The 22,348-nt window shown below is 35.6% G+C and overlaps 1 long non-coding RNA gene across 1 annotated transcript; it reads left to right on the top strand.

The window, feature by feature from the left end:
- Positions 1–16,917: 16,917 nt before the first annotated feature.
- Positions 16,918–19,361, top strand: LOC310899107. The gene is made up of 3 exons (XR_014584013.1): positions 16,918–17,779; positions 18,385–18,418; positions 18,527–19,361. It is a non-coding gene; the product is annotated as an uncharacterized lncRNA (long non-coding RNA).
- The last annotated feature ends 2,987 nt before the right edge of the window (positions 19,362–22,348 follow it).

The raw sequence follows: 22,348 nt of genomic DNA, 5'->3' as shown, positions 1-22,348 counted from the left end.
CTTTTAGTTTAAAACCATTCCCCCTCGTCCTGTCATTATCTGATTGAGCAAAGAGTTGCTCTCCATAAGTCTCCTTCAACTACTGGAAGGTTGCAATGAGGTCATTCTGGAGACTTATCTTCTGTAGACTGAATAGCCCCAGCTTTCTCCGCCTTTATACGTAGGAGAGGTGCTCCAGCCCCTTGATCATCTTTGTGGCACTCTTCTGGACCCAGTTCAACATCCTTCTTGTGCTGGGGGCTCCAGACCTGGATGCAGTACTCCAAGTGGAGCCTCACAAGGGCAGCTTTACAGAAAGTCTTGCATTACAGACACCCTAAATCAGTCATGTTGCCGTAGTGGTCTTACAGACCTCAGCTCCGCAGGCCCACCTGCTGTTGGTGGGATGCACTGGTTTGTGTGCAAGGGCTGATGACATTCAGGCAGTTGCTTATCACCAGCCAGCTGTCATTTCTGAGCAATGTTTAAAAAAAAAAAAAAAAAAAAAAAAAGTAGTTTCTGTTTCTACCAGAAGAAGTAGATATAAAATAGACTACTTTACTGCTTTTTAATTTTTCAGGTCAGTGCCATTAGTCCTTTGCAACATCTGATAGGCCAAACTCATTTACACTTTACCAGCAATGTATCTGGTCTTCTTTGTAGTAAGAAGATACTTGGACCTTGTGCATGACACGTAAACTTTAAGTGTGCCCAAGCTGGTTTAAAAAGCCTGAAGCAATATTATTTTTGTTATACCAAAATGATCCACAGACATTGGAATTAAATGGTAGTCACAAAACAAATGTATTATCCTTTACTACAGAAGTCAGAAAATAATAAAATACACTTACACTATTGGGTTTGAGTTCAGTAATAATACGGCTGTGGTTTGAGCTGGTTCCCCAAAGTAAAACTACAGGTAGTCTAGAGAAACCTTGACTCAGGTAAATACTGTTAGCTGATTTATTTCTGATATTACTGTTCTTCTTTCTGTCACGTATTTCTTTGTAAAGCTTTTAGGGAGGAGAAAGGAACCAAAACAAAAATCCGATTTAATGTTACTAAAGGAAAACAGAGGAAAAGATTTTCAGGAAAGTAATTCTAGTAATAAGTGAAAAGGAAAAGGAAAATGTGAAAAGGAAAATATAATCAAACTGGTTCTTAAAATTGATAAATTAATGACATTTTTCAAATATTGTTTTCTTTTAACCATCTAAAATAGACTATTATGATGTAATAAGACTTTGATATGGGTGTCATTCAAATAAAAGTATTGTTTGTGGTGGATGCATTTGCAGGCTGAAGCTGCAAATCAGTGGAGAGAATATTTTGTAAGACTCGAAAGAGCATATCAATATGCTTTGAGGCCAATGTAGGAACTCAGTTGATTTTATTTCTAACTGGCATTCAAAAGTGAATGATTTCCTGCTAGAAATAAACACAATAATGAATTCATAGTCTAATGTATATATTTAATATGTACAATGCTATTTAATAGCATATATCTTTAATGTAAGGTGTGAAAAAGACTCAAAAAGCAAATTTTGCTCTGAGATATCCTGTGTAAAATCAACAGCAAAATGGTGAGGAGGATTTAACCAGTATGTGTCAAGTTCTACAAGTCAGTTCAGCTGCATCTATCCAGGCTCTTGATTTGCCTTCTGTCTCTGATACAAAGTATTTCAAAATTGGTCTTTGAATTTAAAACTCATTTGTATTTTCATAAAAATTAGCTGGTCTTTTCTGTTTCTTCATCTGTTTCTTTCATCAGGTGAAAAAAGCACCTTAATCTGTTTGTCTCCTGATACTTACTGATATCTTACAGCCTGTAGCTAAGACAAATGGTGAGACCAGTAGGCTTTTAAGTGTTTCTGCAGTAGGAAAGCAAATCAACACTTCCACGAACAGAATCTTTCTTCAAATGTATAATATTGAAAGAATATTCTAGAGAAAGGCTTATATGGACAAGGGATTACTGAGAGGATCTACCACAGACAATACTGTGATTGAAGGGCACTGAGTAATTAATGAAAACCACAGGAGGAAATTCACCTCTCTCACTCAGAGTGTCTATTCCTACAGTGGCCAAAATCTGATCTCAATTATATCTGTGTGACCTTATCTAGCACCATCTGTTCAAAAATGCATGCCTAGCTCCTTTTTGCTGTCTCAAATTTTCCATAAGTGTGCTTTGAAATCTAATTAAGCGTTGTAGTTATATTCATAATTTGTTTACATTTTTATCTTATTTTTATTTACATATTTGAATATTAACATAAACACATAAAAATGAGCATGAAAATGATTTTCTTAATAAAAATAATTGACCGTTTGATGAGCTTACTTGTGAGTTTTTTTTTTGACACCTAGAATTTTGAATCCATCTTGCTCGCAATTAAAATATATTCTTAAATGACCCTAAGCTGTAGTTTTCTGTTTTGGGTAGGTTCATGGAAGCATTATGTTCTCAGTTTTTGAGATTTTTTTTTTCTATGTTTCTCTTTTGATGCTTTTCATGGCTTCATCTCATGTTACATATGTTCTCTCATTCCCTAAATGACATTGGAAGGGATGACAAGATTTATTGTGGATATCTCCATCACCTACCTATTAAATCTTCTAGGAAAGACCTTTATGCTCTCTCTCTCAAGCATAGCATGAGAAGAGCTATCTGTAAATATTTTCAAAGCTACTTAGTTATCCTCCTCTGAATCCTCCTTAAAACTCAGCATCAGTGTGAGGTCTGTCAAAATATGCAATGTTGAAGTTGCAGGATTGTTAAGATCTCTGCTTCCCATACTCTTTTCATGTTTTCATGTCTTTCTCAACAATCTTTTCCCATGTTTTATGTGTTGTCTTTTACTTACACTTTAAGCTCTTTTGGGTATGGGTTGTCATTTTAAGTTTGTACAGCATATAGCACTGGTGTGTCCTAGCTTAGCACTCCCTGGCAATATGTTAATAAGCATTAATATATATAAGAGAAAAAATACAAATGCTAATTAAAATAACCGAGCAGCTATTAATGGTAACTAAACAACAATTAATACTCATGTCTCCATTGACAAATCTGCTTTTGTTACCGATGTTTTTAATCAGATTGCTAAATTGCAGTGGCTTACTTTCTTACTTTGTAGTCACAAAATAATTATTATGTCTTACAGAATAATATGTTCTCACAGTATTATTTTGGCCTGTTGTAGTGTTCTGTCTCAAAACAAGTTATGTGTAATATATTCCCTATTTGTAATTGCTGTACTGGTCCACTGCAGTAATAAAGTTGTCATATGGAACATGTAATGGACCACTTTACATTGTTGGAACTGCTTTTTTTATTGCAACTGTTTGTAACTTTATGATGTCTTCATAAATGTGATCCATGGCAATAATAAAGATGTTGGACAAATACAGCAAGTTAGTGTTTGCTTCCTCCAACTCTGAAAGTTGTCTTGGCATTTTTAAATGAACATACTTTAAGTTTTCAATGGTGAAAGGAAGGTAACTAGAACCTTGTATTATATATACAAACATTATTTTAGAAATATAGCAACTTACAGCATCTACATCTATTTCAAGTGATTAGAGTATATCTACCAAGACTTTTAAACAGGATCCTCACTGAGTTACGATTATTTAAGACTAGAGAGCATACCAATATACATGGTACTGTGGTGTTTTCAGGGTTAGAACACCCCAAAGTAATAAGTAATTGCTTTGGGATGTGATTTACAATGTGTGAACCCCGATTTCAAGAAGAAAAAATGTGTGATATCTATGCAGAGTGCTCTACCCATGTTAGTTTCTCTGTAGTAGCTGTTTGTTTGGACACACTAATGCTGGTCTGTGCTTTTCATGTATTCTTTTGTTAGTCTGTGCATACTGACGTATTACCCTGGTTTTACACTGGCTTCTGTGTGTCATATTTAAGTTCATCCACATAAAGCTTGCTGAGGTATCACAGCCTTGTAACGTTCAGTGTAAACATGGTTAAAAAACCTTAAAGACATTTTAAGAATGGGGTTGAGTAGTGGTAAAGAGCTAGTTCCTACTTCGTGATGTCTGAACTGAATGTATATGTGGCTCTGCAGTGCTTCTAAACCACTGAAGAAGTGTACAAATCAGGTCAAAGTCATTTTGAGAATCTATTTCAGCAATGTAACAACCATTCAATTACTGTCCTTTGGAAGTTCCTCTGGACTCTGATACTAACCACAGGGGTTATTAAGTGGGAAATACATCTTTTTTGGCTTCAGACTGACAAACTAGAATCTCTAACAAAAACCCTCTAGATAGCATTTTACCAACTATATTTTAAGATGAAATGGCTGAGATACAAAGCACAGAAATACAAAGTTATGAGCTAGCACTACATTTTTAAGTTCACTTTTGTGCCAGAAATTGACCTTCTGTACCGATTAAATCATAGGATATGATGCCTTGAGACAACAGGGCAAGCCAGTGGTTAAGCAGCACGTATGGCTCTGAATTTACTTACTTTGTGAGGATTTAGTCTGATTGTTCGAATATAATAATCTCAACCTTTCCTGTTCACACAAATGCAAAGCCTCAGAATGCAAAGGAGACTCTGTAGATTGAAACAAGAGCAGAATTTTGTTTCTTCAATTTTTGTGTTTTCATTTGATGCAGCTGTTTCTCAAATTCTGGAAGCTTTTACTTCGGATAAAGGAATTGTTTCACACATTTTCTGTCATCTTTGATATTCACTTTTGGAATAATTTAATGTTAAACTCCTTACATACCCTAGCTAAGTTTCAATATAATTTATCTCTTCATATATTTTCTTCCCTCCAGGGTTGTGATTTTACTATTACTTTTTATATTTAGACTTTAGAGTCATATTGAAAAGCTAGGCTACATTGCTTTTGTAGTAAAAATATGAATTCAGATTATGAATAAATAATAGTTAAAATGACCTCTCAGACGCTTACTGCTGTGGATGGTCCCATTAGATTTGTTGGAGATATATCCAGTAAATGACTACTCCCTTATCAGGAGAACTAATTCAGCTAAGAGGTACATAGTGGTACTGACTGGAGCTCTTTGCCATGCAGGGTACAACTAGCTAACTTAGGTGGTCATTTGACAAAGAGGGGACACATATCTATCCTTCTGATCTGTGGCTCTCTTGGTCTGTAACAATTAATGGTAATGGTGTGCAAGGCAGCAATTACTAAATTCACTTAGGATTGTCTATAGTCATCTTTTCATTGTCTTGATTTCCATGAACACATTCATATATGCCTTTTTAAAAAAAAAAAAAAAAAAGAAAAAAGAAAACATTTTCTAAAATATCATCCAAAAACATCACTAAGCTAAAAATTCCTGTTGGCCAAGTCTAGTGTCTTTATTGCCTGTTCATTTTCCCAATGTACTCCTAGCTCCTCTTTATTTAGAAGTAAATGTAGTTCTGCTAAAAAAAAAATGAAAAATTTTAAGCTTGCCAGTCTCTATAACAATAACATCTGTAGATCTGTTAAAAGAGGTAGACTTATCTCTCAGGCTTTACTTAAAGAAGCTGTATTTCTTTGCTTTATATTTCCATATTGTTATGGGTCCTTTGTCATTGCTTTAAAAAAAAAAATATTTCTAAGAAATACATTTTATTGTATGTCTGTGACCCAAATTATAATCCATATGTTTTGGAATGGCATTTGCATCCTCCTTTCTGCTCAGTTTTTAATTTGTGCGCCAGATATTCTCCTCTATTGATCCAGTCTTACACAAGCTAAACATCATTAATTGGTGTGACAAACACAAGCATAATATTGATGTAAGAGACTATGGAATTAGAATGTATGTTATCTGATTTTCTTGGATTTTGCTATTAAAAAGAGTTTTTATAGGCAAGAATGGGGATTAATTGCTGGAATTTTGATTAAGAAGCTTCAGAAGCTTCATAAAAATTGTGAATAGAAAATGCACTGCTGTGTTACATTTTACCATTGGTAACACCGTACACAACACAACCATTTGCTTTTCTAAATATGTCAAATGTTTATTTGTGTCTACAAGCAAATACAGTTTTTTCTCTCAGAAATTTCTTGTACGTACATGAGCACGCACACACACACATACACACATTTAAATAACCTGCCCAAATTGCCAGATCAGGTTACAGAAAAGCAGAAATCTACTAGCACTTTGTTTTGTTTAGCATATGTAGGATATCCTAAAACTTGATGAAAACCTGAATAATGTTGTATTTAAACTATGGAGTTACAGTGTAGACCTCCATCCAAGCAGGTCTTAATTTTGAGCTGCTTGGTACAAGATGTTTTATTGTGATACAGTAAAAGTTGTCAAGCTTCTAAACAGAAATAACACTTTTGGGGGTTGGTTGTAAAAAGAATCTGCCAGAATTTTTGCTTAAAACGTGTATGTGCTACACTACACTACACATTTCTTATGTAGAGGAACTATGTTAACAGCTTTGCCCTGTTTATCCATAACATATTTGTTGTATTATATATTCTACTATGTATTATTTGTATTTGTATATGAAAGGCAACTGTGTAGCTTGGAGATTCAAATTCATAATCATAAGCCATAAAAATACGCGGGTGTCTTTTATTCTACAGGCATTACTCAATTAGATTGTTTTAGTGAAATCCATTTTAAGAATAATAGATGGTGCATTGCTGCTTAGATTAACCCTTGTAATGGCAACTCACCCACCAGAAAACACCCAGAATTTGCATGCATGTGTTGCTTAACATAATAGGAATAATTTATTACTTCTAGCTCCCTTGTAATCAGAGTTACCAGAGATGCAATAACAAAAACATAGTTTATATTTACAAGTTTTTATTTGGAAGGAGTACCATATGACATTTCAGATATATCATAGTTTGCAGTAGAGACAGGTTCAAAATGGACCTAGCCTACACCCACAAAACTGTGTAAGTGCCTGACTCGTGCTTAGGTTCCCAAACTACCACCTATGTGAAACTATGGACACAATAGGAAGAAGGACTACAAAACCAATGTGACCAATGGCTGTTTTCTGAAAAAGGAGACTGATAAGGAGAGTAAGCATTTGAGTCCAAAACAGTGAAACCCAAAATAACTGCTCAGCCTATACTTAAATCTACAGCTATCTTTGCACACTGGCTTGAATTCTACATCTTCTGCATTCAGGGATGTGCAAAATGACCTGCAGCCTCTTTCACATCAGTAAGACCTACATGTAAGCATTTTCAGAGGACTCTGTCCTTGCCTCCACGAGTGCCTGTGTAGCTACACAGCATCTCTAGGATGAACAAATGAAGACTTGAGGTTTAATGTGGTTGTGTGAGTCACTGAGGAAGAGCAGCACACATTAAACGAGACAGAGGTAATGACTAGACATATATAGAATGGCTGAAGTACTGGAAGACTGAAGTACTTCCACCTTTTTTTTTTTTTTTTTTTGTTTCTCACTACACAAGACATCTTAAATGAACTTCACTGAAATTTTGTTTTTTCTTTTATATCGGGCATGTCTTTCTTTTCTGTGTCTATCCTAATATGAATTCAATGCAAAAAAATGTTTCTAATGTTCTTTTCCACACCATTAAAATTTGCATGCATTGCTTGACAGATAAACCGTTTTTGAAAACATATCAATTTAATGAACTTTGATTAAACCACAAGTTATTGGGAGTATGGCAGCAGAAAGGAGAAGCATGGAATCATGAGCAGTTGCCCTAGCCCTGTGTCATAATAAACAAAATATGGCTGATTTTTCTGTATTATTAATTTATTTATTTTGTTAAGCTCTAAGTATTTCCCATAAATACTGAATTTGAAGTTTTCACTTAATCCATCAGTGACACAGTATTTAATGAAATTTTGTCCAAAAGGCCTATCCCAATAAACAGTGTTTAAGATTAAACCACTTGCAGACTTTGAGAGAAAATGCATCTTATTCTTTGTATAGAAATCTTTTCTAGCATTTTTTTTAATTTCAGTAATCCTTGAATTGAAAATATGGTCATGCCTAAGTAATGTACCACCTGGGAGGTACTTTAATCAGTAAAGTCATTATGAGAGCAAAGATGGCTGTTGTTATTTCAGCTATGACTGAAAAAGTGACATCACTTTTCTGTGATGTGATTGATAATGTTGTTTTTTTATGTTATATGCAATGTTTTTATGAGAGTTTGCTCCAATCAAACATGCATTCTAATAGATTTTAGTGTATTATTTCATATCGGACATACAAATTTTGTCCACTTTACACACAGAAAAAAAATTATACAGAATCAGGGATTGTGCTATTTTCTAATACTGAGAATATCACCCAGTGATTTTTTAAAAATGGCTTCATCAGTATAAGATAGTGAAAGCCCTTTCTTTTAGGTGCTTACTCTGGGAAATGATTCACATTCTGGGTGTGACTGACTGGTGTCAATCTGGTTTGTGATGTTTATCACTTCAGCAGTTTCAATATTCTTTCTTGTAATATATGTGTTCAAAATTAAATGGTTACTATTTTTGTCACTCTGTTTTTTCTACCATTTCCCCATCAAGATTTGTGTACTGCTAAACTGTCATATGGTCTGTGACACTACCTATTTCTACGTATGTATGTAAAAATAAATGAGACTGATTCTGTTCATTCCTTTGAAATAAGATCTGTTGTGCTAGAATATTAATCAGGTATTGAATAGATCTGCTAATGTGAAATGAGTAAATCTGTAGTTTTAAAAGTTTAGCATGTTTTTTTCTGCAATTTATTTTTTTTTGTTCATTGAAAGATGTTCCAATAAAAGTGTCATCTTTGACTCTAGGAGTATTTACTCCTAGAGCTATACAGGCATTAGTTATAAGTAATGCCTCTGCTTGTTTTTAAAGAAAAATCATTCATTAATTTTGCACATATCTGGCTTTGAAGTAGCAAATACAGACTCCCACTAGTCTACAGAAAGTATGAAATTATGATTCTATCTACAATGTGTAAGAACTAGCAGATGAAAGAGAATGTTATTTCAGTTTCTCACTCATGAAAACAGGTTTAAGTCAAGAAGAAAAACAGATTACAAATCAATCCAGGTAATAAAAATAATACTCAGAAACTGAAAGATATATCTAAGAGATATAACAAAATTCCCTTGAAAACCAGATGGGACATGGAACTTCCTCCACATTCAAAGTTGTCAGGTATGTGTGTAGACTTTCAAGCAGTATTTTTCATTTTTCGACTTATGAAACAGAAGCAACATCTGGGTCTGTGAACTGTATGTATTTGACTACATTCAGCTTGTTTTATACTAACAAGAGTGAACCCAACTGCATAAGTATACCACTGAGAATGACCTTTGATCAACAAATGACTTTGTAATTAGATACACGGCTGGATCACCTGCATTTTAATGTGTCGTCCACTACTATTCTAGAGAACAGTAAAGATTAAGAAATGTAGTGTATATATATCCATACACACCAACAGACTTTGGAGCTAAAATCATATAAATTATAGGTTACTACTTACTTTTGTCCTGATGTATCCAGTTAAAATGAAGGACATCATTGCAAGGAATGTCTTTCATTTCCAGCTGATAGTGAAGCATACTTTGCTTTTTACTGCAACAGAAATCCTAATTACAAATTCAACAATACTAGAAAGAAAATCTGGGCTGACATATATGCCATGAATAATTTATACTCGTTTCATGTTTGTTAGGAGTTGTGATTTTGTATGGATGTATCTTTCTGTGTAGACATAGAATATACACCAACAACTACTGCATTAAATTAGTCTTTCTATGCAATGATCCAGAATATTCCAGACAGACAATCCCTGTCATGTAATTCATTTTGTCATCTTTCTCTTAGGAACTGGATGTTTCCTGCAAGAAAAACTAATGACAAACTGATCCTTAAACTTCTTACATCTTGACCTTGCATGCTCTGTGGAGTGGTGGTGAGAAAGATGTCATCTGAAACAACTCTGTTGGCAGTCACAGTGATTTGAGTACATTCAAAAGTTTTCAGTGTACAGTGCTGCCTTATGCCTTCATAATCTGTGATAAGTACATTTTCATTGTGTCTACTCTTGGCTGGCATTGCCACGTCCCATGTCAGTCCCTAAACTGCCTTGAGCATGACATAAAAGCTCATATGGAGGTTGTCAAAAAATCACTTGCAATTTGTCAGTCCAGGAACTCCACCACAGATCTTTTATCCACACAGTCTATGTTGGAAACCATGTCAAATCTTCTGGTAGGCCAGCTTGTCGGTAGCAGAATCCAAGTAAAGCAGCAGAGTCTGATGGGTGCTACTTTTTTATCTAAGAAGAATCTGAACTTTCTCATCACTCTGAACAAATCAGAATTAATGTCACCTAAAGTGTTGTGGTGACAAACATGGCAGACATAACGTTTCTGTTCTTTCTTGACATTGGTGGTAGCAAATATATATTTTAGATGGTAAAACTTATGTTCATAACGTGTTCATCCTGCGAATACAGTCATAATTATGCATATGCACACTGTGATTAGGCAGGACAAGGTACACATGCACAAACATGCACACAGATACAATGAATATGATGGCTAGTGAACATGGGCTTATATACACCACATAGCTATCGTAGGGGAGTCATGGATCTGTGAATTTTCAGGACACCTTTATTATAAAATTATAAAATTACTAATGCGCATTTCATTGTACTTGAATTTCCAAGTTTTTTCACTAGGTGGCAATGTAGTATGTAATTTGTAGCAAATTTACAGCAGAGCTGTACTGATCAGAAATAACTGCACCAGATAATTGTTTCACTCTGGATTGCGATAAAGAATAACTTTTTCTTTCTTTTTTTCTTTTTTTATTTTTTTATTTGTAATATTAATTTAATTATATATATACATATATATATTTGTGCTTAGAAGAATTCAGACCCTATATAGAAAAGACATGAGGTTGGGGTGGACTGCAAAGCCTGCAAGAGTCGCATGAAGTATTTCAAGGTAGCTCAGGAGAGCCAGTGGACCCCTCATTACCTCCGGTACTTATGCCTGAAGTATCATGGAGTTTGGTGCCAACAGGAATGCATTCAGCTCTGTCACTTCAGTGGGAAGAGTTAATTTCAGTCCATGAGAGAAGCCTGATTACAGCCAGGAATTAGAAATATTTGCTGATTAGAGGGAATTTCTGACGCATACCTTCTCGGATTGTATCAGTGCTATAAGTATCGATGTGAAGACTGATTCAGAACAGGGGAATGTGGATAGCTTTGTCTATGAATTCTTTGTTTCCTCTCTTTTCTCCATACACAGATGCTTTGGAAAGTGCCCAGAGGAGTCTCAGAGAGACAGGCAGGAGGCAGTAGGTGCACCAGCACCGTGGAGCTGGTAAGAGCTAGCAGCTCTCTCCTGGAGAATGCAGCAGAACAAGGTCTGCACTGCAGGGCCAGAAGAAGGCACTGCGGCGGTGGAGACAGCCAGCAGGACCAGTTGCAATTCCCCTTTTAAGATTCACCATGCATACAGTAGATAGTCTGCTTCCATGATTTGATCACTTCAGTATTAAATCTTCTTTTTATGGACATAAAATGTGAAGTGTTAAAATACAGATACTATATTATATAGAGCCAAGATGTTCCTTTTCTCATTTGCCTTGTGAATTAATGAAATATTTTATGTCATGCAGATTCAATCTTTGCTGTTTTTAAGAATGACCTCATGTAAGGCTGCCTGTTCCGTTTTCTGTAGGCAGCCTTTTGTTTTCTTATATTTCATTATATGACTTGATTGCTTAATTTGTTGTCTTGTAAGATGTCCATATTTTTTACTCCAGGGCAATAGGCAATGTTTATGTTGAGGAGTTTTTGCTGCCACTGTGCTTTATAACCCTGACAATGTATTCTGTCTTGCCCAGAGGTGTTTTGGCCTGGGCACTTTCTGTCAAATTGTCTCTATTATCTCTATCATTACTTCGATAGATTGTGCCTTTGCTGTAATTGTCAAGTGGACAGTAATTATTTAGGACATTTCATTATTTTTGGACTGAGCTTGCTGTATATCTCTGAATTTCTGATGTTTATGAATGATTTGTTTTGCTAGGGGACCAGCTAAGAAGTAGCCATTGGTTATTGTTAAAATGTATGCTGCAATTCAGGAGAACTCATACTATATTTTATATTTCTTTTTGCTGTCTATATTCATTTTGTGAACCCTGTGTTCAAGAAAGAATCTCAGCTTTCAGCTAAACAAAAATGTACATTTTTATCTTCCTACTAGCAGGGGAAGGTTTGAAAATATGACTTGAATATACCAAAAGGCTTTTAAAGTCAGAAGAGAAAAGAAAGATAAATTTATTCTAAAATTATTATGATATTTAAGAAAAAAAAATGTGTTGGAAAGGGTGTGATTACTGAATCCTGGGCATTCAGGAGACAGACAAAAGAGCTTCTAAGTGGAGGCAAGACATTCTAAAATTCTAGCAGACAAAATAATCCTGTGCATTTCTGTTTTCAGTGAAGTCGACTTTCCAAGTAGCTGATAAGAAAACAGCTACTTTCTGGTAATGATAGAATTAGTGCCCTGTGCAGTCAGTATGAACATAACACCTGCCCTAAGAGTGACTAGCAGTCGTAGAATATAATGGCAATGGTATTTACATTATCTATACTGGGTAATGAGACTGGTCAGAGGCTACTGACAGTATTCTCAGGGATTTTGAGCATTGATAACAGAAGGTCTTGATGGAGTACATAGCTGGTAATAACAAACAATAACTGTTGCTTGTTTTTCATACATTTGGATCCATATCTATTGAGCTGAGAGAAGCTGTTGATGTATTTCATCAGCATTAGGACTTTGTGAAAGGGATGAAGCAGAATGGAAAAAAAATAAAACTGAGTTTAATCAAAGATACAGAACAGAAAGGGAAGCTACAAAATTAACAGTTCTGAATTTGTCTTACTTGCTTCTGTTAGAGGAAAATACATCATGATGGATCTGACAGCCTGAGAGAGGTGAGGCTGCTGCAGATCCATGCCCCCAGATCCAATACATAGTGAGTTTCACACCTGGACACTGGGGCTGAGGCTCTGTGGACAGCCCTGGGATGGGCCTGGATGGGGTGTTTGCTCCATGTGTGCCTGTAATTTGGGTTCTTGCCTGCACTTCTGCCCCTGGTCTTCTGGATTTGTGGAGGTGCATGATGGGTCTAGGAGTAGCCTATCAAGGCATTATTTGGGCTTTCCTAGCCATTGTCTCCCTGGGTTCCTTTGTGGGTATACAGATGAGCTTTTATCGTGTATCTTAATATGCTGCAGTGGTACTTGCTTAAAATAAAATCAGGATATTTCAGTTTCTGTATGTTAAATATGTTTATAGATAGAATATGCTGCTTGCATGAACTCTGCCATCTAGGAAAATATGGTTATAGTATATTGAAAAAAACATTTATTGCAATTTTCACTGTAAGTATAAGGTGAGTATATGTTATTACATTTTCTTGTTTTACAAAAATTTCTGAAATTTAAAACAGATGAAAATCTATTACAGATACAACAGTCATGTCAAGTGTTGGACTAAATTTCTTAAGACTCATTCTAGTCTTATTTCCTAGGATACTTTAATGAAGAGAAATAAAAAGTGTGTGTTCTTTTTTAGCTTTGTCAGTGAAGTCTGTTGACTAGTGGCTGTGAGTTGGAGCATATGTTTTTTGATACTGTAAGCACTACCAATCTTGCTTACAAGCTATAGTCCTTATAAAATAATTTGCATTAGAGGTATTGTAGTGTTAACTCTGTCTTTTTAGGCCAAAATGAAGTTAAAGTTTTTGATTAATTTATTGAGAAAATTGAAGTGCTATTATGTAACATATTGCACTTATTTGGAAAACCATTGGAAAATCCCCCAGTAATATTGGTACAAAACTACAGTGTTTCATAAAATAACACAGAGATGACTTTCAGTCTTCTGAATGCTTTTAAAAATGTGGCCCAGTATGCTTACAAGAAGTTGTAAGTAGAAGGTCAAAAAGGGCCAAATCTTGAGGTCCCTACTCAGGTTTTATTATCCCTTACTCCCATGCAAGTTTGCCTGAACAAATACTGAGTAAGGGTTACAATGCCAGGATTTAGCACCTTTCTCCCCTCTCCCCACCCCACAAAACAAATTAGCTCAGGTCACCATCTAAGCTTTCTGATATAATTTATCCTTCAGTTACTTATGTTATAAAAGTGCAGAGGTGATAAAGAAGTCAGCTCTCGGGTCATATAGCAGTTTAAGCTGCTATGTCTCTGATTAAGCATCATAGACAAAAAGGGATAAGAAGATCCAAGGGAAGATAAGAAGAGTAGAAGTAAAAAGCTTGCACAGCTATTGGAAATAAGACTTACATTATTTTGCTACAGACTCAATAGGAGCATCTGATCCCCATTTCTTATGAAGTCTAGTTCTGACTGCCCCCAAATTGCTTTAAACATGAAAAAGATGAGACCACTGTGCTTAATAATGCTGTTAACACTGTATCTGAAGATTTGTTTCTTCACTGTGTGGCACATAAATACTGCTTGGTCTTCATCTGTGCAAAATGTAGAGGTAAACTTTAATTGAGGGCTTTTCTTTGGGGATCATGTGCATTCAGGGGGAACAAAACTCCTATTATCAACCTGGAAATATAACAAGTTTGAGAGCATTGTCGCATAGAGATACTGAAACGTTAATTCATGCTTCTGTGACATCTTGTCTGGATTACTATAATTCCCTGCTTGCAGGTCTCACTCAGCCCTCCTTTCACAAAACAAGAATTTGTACAATAATGCAACCACTGAGATTTTAAGCATGCACAACAGCTGGTCATCATATGTCTCTGTACTGAGATCTCAGTGCTGCCTGCCATTAGGTACTGAATCGATTTGGAGATCCTGGTGATGTGTTTTAAAACACCACATGTATCCAAATGAGTTTTTGGTTCCCTATTGTCCAGGCCCACTTTTACTCAACAGTAAAAATGCTGGGCTTTCATTTGTTCAGAGGGAGAATTATACATCTCTGTGTCCCATGGCTTTTTCATGCAGCTATGGAATGCACTTTGCCAGAACAGATTTGGAGTGTCATTCTCGTCATTGACTTGAGGTCAAGATGATAGTGGGTTGCTTAACTTTTCTTTCTCTCACCAGCATCTCTGTTCATGTCAGGACATATTTAATGGAACATTCTAAGGCTTTTTTAAAAAAATGTTTCAGAGTTGCAGCATCCCTGTACTTTACAAGAGGGCTTTTCAAATGCTAGCATTGGCATTTATGATCTTTTACAAGTCAGAGAAAGGTTTTTCTACCAAGAAATTTAACAAGAAAATAACAAAGGTGTTTATAATGCAGATGTTGTTCTCTATCAAGAGGATATGCCTATCTTACATACACTTTTTGTATATCACAGATATGAAAGACATCTTTAGTTATGCAGTTGTGCTCTTCCTTCCTTTTACGTGTTGGAATACGATATAAACTGATCTGTTTACATTGATTGCATACTTCACACAATACCTTCAGAATTTGCTGTGCAAACAAGACCTTCTTTAAAATAGCTTATAAAAGTACTTTTCCTTTAAAAAAATGTTATTACACAGGCTGCTTATTGGCTGCTGTATTTTGGTCTTTTTCCTATCCCTATCCTTACTACTTCTGACTGCTATATACTGCTTGTGCTACGTATAGTATTTGCGTCTTGAGTAGTCAGCCTACATTTTGAAACATATTGTTTCTGCCAATAAGAATAATTAGTGCAAAGCATCCATTAATAACGCATTAAGCTCCATTAATAAAGTTGTTATATAAAAAAACAAACAAAGAAAAAAAACTGTAGCCACACAAACTTCTGGTTACTTAAATCCTATTTAGTATATAACTTTCTATTGCAATGAATGACTATAGGCAGCTTGACATCTAAATAACCTTATGGATTGGTTCCTAAATGCTTTATCATTCCTTTATCCTTGCTCAGAGCCAGCATACAGTACATTTCTATTATTTTCTAGCATTTAACTTTCAATATAGGTATTCTATCATACATATGTAATATTCCTTTCAAAGCCAGGGTGATACATACCCTTTTTATTTAACTTACCCTCTCGTTTCTTCTTGTCAGTTACTGTTTTGATGGTTGCAATGATGTAAAATAAAGGTTATCCTCTAGCATAACATATATCATCTAAAGTAGGTGAAGAAAGGGCAGAGTATTAAACTTCCACACAAGTTCAATATACTGTTATTAGCAGATATGCTGAAGTTTGCAACTTCAAGTCTAAAGCCTACTGTCAACAGCGCTTGGTTTCTCAGTTAAGAAACAAAAGGGTAGACCATACGTTGTGTTCCCAAAGAGTAACAAGGTTATACTTCAGTGGATTTTTTTTTTTTTTTTTGGATAAAATATCCATATCACTATTATAGACTTACAGGCATCCTGTGGTATGTCACCTCATGGATTCTTGTATTTTACATCTCCAGTGGTCCTAAACAGTATTGGATTTCACAGGATACTAATGCTTGCTGTTATTTGGAGGCATTTTACTGCTGCTAGCAGTCCTGTTGGATTTTAAGCAGTTTGGTGAAACTTTCTTTTCCACAGGAATTGTAATGTCGATCTTTACTGCTATTCATGTTTGACCCTGAATGCTAGGAAGGATGTATCGTCCTCCTTGCTGTGCCTGTTCATTTCTGTGCTGCCTATACACACATTCAAAGCTTCTCCACCAGCAGTTAAATTTTTCTTTCTGTGGTTGATTCTGTGTCTGTATTCAAGGCCAAATTCAGAAGTTGTGCATGTTACTCAGAACAATTCCGAAGGTCCCCTCAGACTCTGCGAGATCTATTTATACCATCTCTATCAGTGTATAACATAGTCTGTAATTTACATACCAAGGAATTGCAAGAGGATTCAATTTAAATAACAGAGATTCTACTTTCATTTACACCTACTCATGAGTCCTTATTATAAAAGCCGTAGCAAGTCAGATTGACATTTGATGAACAAAGGGCAATTGTCTTCAACAGAAAAGAACAATAGTGTTCCAGTAGTTTTGTGAAGCATATTTTCACTCTTATCACTGTCATTTTCATCTTTCAGGGTTTGGTGAATCCAGCGTTTCATCCAGTGAATTGATATTGATCCCTGCCAGTCAGTATTTTGCAGCTGTATAGCTGTATAGCTTCTTTTTTCTTTTACTTTTGTGGCATTGCCAGAATATATTTCTGTCTGGTTGGTGTGTAGATTTTGAATGTCTCTAGTTTAGTACATTGTAGCTTTTTCTCCAGCTAGTCTGCTTAGCTTAGTGCAATGTTTTGCACTATACAGAAATACTATTTTATTTTTTTTTTAACACATGATAAAACTTAGCTAAATTCCAAAGTCTTTGTGTGCTATATATCTTTCATACTTCTTCCCCTTGTGGTTAAAACATAATTACAATGTGAGTTAGTAGGTAGTTAAGAATAGTCATGTATTGGGGTGCATCTTCCGTGGTTCCTTCTCAGCCAGTCCAGCCAAACACACATCCCTTCTGAGAGGAAAAGAACGATCCTTTAGGTTTACAGAATGAGGGGGAGATAGATGGTGAGGGAAGGAAGGGGAAACTCAGGTGATCTTGTTTCCCCTCATCAACAAAGATGTCGCCAACAATCGAATCACTGGGAAATCACTGGGAAATCTCCCTCCACTATCCTTCACCTCCCAGGCTATGTATGTGTGTTTAAAGAGTATCTGGCATTAGGTACTGCCTAAGGGAGAAAGGATTTCCACTTGTTTCTTCTGTCTTCACTCTGCTTTGTGGACTTCTATCCTTCTTGGTGTGTATCAGACTGCAATGCCTCTATAGATGAGATGAGTTAGAAAAGCATTAGAGATTACAAATGTTGTCTTACTCAAGTTGGACGTTAACTGGAGCTGTTATTCTGATGTTTGACTTAGCATTTTTCATTTCTGCTCTACTGACTCTGTTAGTGACCTAAGAACAGATTTTTATTAAGGCTGCTGGGAATATTAGGGCTTCTTAGTAAGGCAGGTAGACTAAGTGTAACCAAAACATTTCCTTCATATTTGCTGAATCTAGAGAGTTTATAAAGAAAATAACTCTCTTTTTTATTTTTATTTATTTATTTTTTTTCCCCTGAGACTAAGTTATCTTTGTCTCATATTGATTTTTCATGGCAAAAGTTGCACCCTGGACTTGAATGATATACTTTGGCTTTCTGCTAGCTGTCCGTGTTAACAGCTTGCAATCCTTAATCTACATATCCTTAATAATGCAAAAGTGATCATTAAAGATTCCTGTGAAATACAGTATGAAAAGCCCTAAAGACAATAGCAAACATTCAGAAAAGGTACATATTCTTCCCAAACTTAGCAGTGGAGGCTGAAGCAAAAGTAAACATTTCAAACATCTGTATTTCAGATGATAGAGACAACTGCAATTCTTTCAAATTCAGGTAAGCTTGTGATAGTACTAAAGTTTAAGTTTATTCCCCACATCTCTTTCCTGTAATTAATCTTTTTTTTTTTTTTAATATATATATTTTTTATTTTTCATTAAATAGACTGAAGAGGGACTATTGCAGTGGCACCTCTCTGCAGTAACCAACGTACCTTCTGAACTCCTTCAGTCTCTGCTTTCTCATGCCACAGGAAAGAAGGTGAATGACTGATTTGTCTTTCTGTCATCTCAAAATACGTTTCTTTGCATTTCTATGGTTTGGACATGACTTAAAGCATGTTGTTTTAAATCACTCTGAGCTCAGATTTGCATCCTGCTGGGTATCTTCTGCAGTTTGTTGCATATTTGCTGCCTGTTGGCTTCAATGGGAGCTAAAACCACTCATTACTATGCAGGATCAGGCCCTTTATGTTTGGAAATATATATATATATATATAACCATTAAAGAATGCCTTACAAAATGGAAGGGATAAACTCACTATGAAGCTACTTTTGTGCTCCTAATGACTGTAAAAAATCTTCATGGGATAAAAAGAAAATCAAGTAAATACAGCAGTACTCCACCACCTTTCAAAGGCAAGATCAAATCACCCATAAAATTGTGTGAAAACAAATGTCCAACTAATCCACAAATGAAACAGCTCAGATTATCTGTTTAAAAAAAATAATGAATAGTGCCGTTCTTATTTGGATGATAAGCAATAAAGATTGTCTTCTGTAATTAAGGGTTCAGGGTGTTGTTGTACTCTTGGAATGAAACCTTTTAAGTAACTTTCCAGTTTCCAGACCACTGAATCTTTGAAAAGCTAATTTTTGTTATCTGCAAATACAGGAAGCTTAACACAACGATAGCAGTTCAAAGCCTCCCAGGTAAAGAGCCTTCAAAGAGTAATTCACGATACAAATTCATAAAAGTCAACAGTTTATACTGCTCAATTGCTTTTAAGATTTTCATCAAATGCAACTCAGCAGTTGAAACTTACCACTGATGCCTCCCAACTGAGTTAAAATCAGAAAACACTGACAATGTTACCATTCTTTTTCTGTGTTTTTTAGGCAGTGAGAGATAGTAAGTAAACCTTGCCACAATTTACTTCATAACTTCTTAAGGATCTGACCAAAAGTAAGTGCACAAGTGAAATAGTCTATTTAGCACAATAAATTTGAAATTTCATGCTATTAGTGAAGTTTTAAAATACTAATAATAGCATGTGAATTGCTCAAATAGTGATTGCTCAAGCAATGAATTGATCACATAAATGTCGGCTGATCTGTGTAATTAAAATTATTTTAAATACAGGTAAGTGCTTCCAAAGTTTTTTCTAATGTAAAAAAGATACATATTCTAAGATCAAGATTATTTTGGAAGTCATTCAGCATTTCTGTAACATTCTAGGCTTTCATAAGAAGATGAATGTTTCTCATCAGTGGGACAATAGTGTGATTTTTTCACAGAGAGTAGTAGAAATTTTCCTTCAAATGTTATAGAATTGCAGCCCAGTTTTACTGATTCATGGTGCATTATCTTGGCAGAATTAGAAATTAACTATATTACCAGAGAAGTGGAATTAACTACTCTGTGTCTGGGATCTTTTCTGGTGGGCAAGATTTTCAAAAAAGAGGTTGGTGAATTGAGACATACCTTTAAAGATTTTATTATTATTATTCAGAATTAAAAATATTATTATTTAACTCAGGCATACTTCCTCAGTTTCTGCCTTACACTAGCCGTTTGGTTGTCTCTTCTTTTGTAAGAATTTTATGTTCTGTAAAAGATTCTGTATCCAAGTACATTTAAATATGTGTCTGTGTCTGTTTATAACTGTGTACATATGACTGAAGAAACTTGTAATCTTCTGGAATGAAAAGTTCTGTATTAATTAGAAGCCTTTGCAAAGTATTGTTCTAACATTCTCTGGTATTGCTGTTTCAAGCAGATCCCAATGACTGAATAACTCATACAACAGTATAGTCTGTGCCTGTGAGATAGTTAGATTTGCTTAATAACTAGCAGGACTGTATCTTGGAATATCAGTATAATAATAACAGCATGGTGGTAATTAAGTGAAAATAATATATATATATATTTAAATTCTGATTACTAAAGGGTAAAAATGTCCCTCTTTATCCAAACCTTTGAGTCCCTTGCTTGCAGAAGACTGCAGTAAGAGGAGAAGAGGCTTTCTCATGAGAACTTGTTTTCTCTCTCTCTCTTTCCATCAGGAGAAGGAAAAAAAAAACAAAAAAAAACACACAAAACCACAAAAACACCACAACCAACAAACCTTTAAAATATTGCTTTTATATTTTGTAACTCCTTCTGGGCAAGTCAGAAGTATAACAATAGTATAAAAGAGCACTTTTTTCATTCTTTTCCCTTTTGCTTAGCAATCAGTCATGAGGTTCAGCTTAGGTTCAGCTCCTCTTCTGTTTAGCCTTGAGGAAGCAGAGGATTTTCTGTGCAACTCCATAATCCATAGAAAAAGAATCTGAGACATTCTCCATACAATTGATGCAAGGGGAATCATTTACATCTAGAGCTTTCTTCCACTTGCAGAAATGGCAATGCAGGTTTATTTTCAGGCATTGTTCTTCCTAACTTGTTTCTAATATGCTCCAGGGATGCCTTGGTATATTGGCTGGAAAAAGAGGACTTCCCCATTTGGTAAAAATAGGGAGTTTAACTAATTTTTTGTTGTTGCTATTGTGGGTTGCAGGGGTTGGGGGCTGACAGGAAAAAGCCCCACAGCAAGCTCTGTGGTGCCTTGAAGTTTTCTGGTAGTAAGTAGCTTTTGTTAGGATGCTTCACTGGCCACCCTGGTATTTTCTTCCTGCCACGCAACCGCATTTCTCCCTATGGTCCCTCTGCCCAATGAACCCTGCAGCTGCCGGCACACCTGTAACAATGTTCCAGCCAAACCCTGATGGCTTTTCAGTGCTCAGCCGTTTCCTCCTGGGATTCATACTAGAAATAATCGGAGCTCCCTGCAGTTATGTCATGCAACCCATCTGACAGTTAAAAAACCTAATATCTTTAACATTTGAACCTGAATAATTGACCAACCAGAAGTCTGATCCTGAAACACACTGAAGGGAGTCTTTGCTGCTTGTACAGTTTGCCCTGTAAAGTTCATCAGAGTATTTGCATCAGCATGGACAAGGTGAGACCCAGAGCTGGTCAAGTCATTATTAAAAGATAGAAATCATAATGAAAGCACTTGAGGTTTGGGTGAGAGAAAGGAAGATTTAGAAAATAAATAAATAAACATAAGATTTCAATTAGGATTTCAGCAGTCAGGATTGAAAAGAACAATGTGCTAGGATATACTAGGGATTTGCTCTCGGGGATTCATGCTGAACCTATATAACATTGTAGTAATGAAAAGCTGTATATCAGAACATGAGCTGACTCCCTGTCAGTCAAAACATTTCCTCTAGCTATCAGAGCAAATAAGAGAGGAATTTGGACTTCATATATGTTGTATTAAAATTCTTATCGGGAGGTGTCTATGCAAAGTCAAAGACAATACTGTTTCAGGTTTGTTTTCTTTTTCTTTTCCCCCCTTTACTCACAGTATATAGCCAGTATATGCTCAGTTTAACTTGGCCTCTGGCTTTATCAGCCTGCTAAAGAGTTTTAAAAACTAAAACGAGAAGGGTACATGGAAGGAATTTTTCCAATTCACATGACTCTTTAGGTGCTTGATGGGCTTTTCTTGTAACATACGTGAAATTCCACTGGGCTCTCCTCCCTAATGTTAGGTATGCAGGCACTTGCACGCCTCTGCCCCTTTCTGAAGCTGATGCTCAAAACTGGCTTGGGAACTAATGTCCTACCAGAAGTCAGTGGAAAGCACCCCAATCGTACTTTCAGGCAGGGATGCATAGTGAGCTGCTCTGTATTCAGATTAGAATTGAGAAATGT

The sequence above is a fragment of the Anser anser genome (genome assembly GCF_964211835.1).
Source record: "Anser anser genome assembly, chromosome: 4".
In the NCBI taxonomy this organism is placed as follows: Eukaryota; Metazoa; Chordata; class Aves; order Anseriformes; family Anatidae; genus Anser; species Anser anser.
This window is presented reverse-complemented; position numbering and strand designations above follow the sequence as displayed.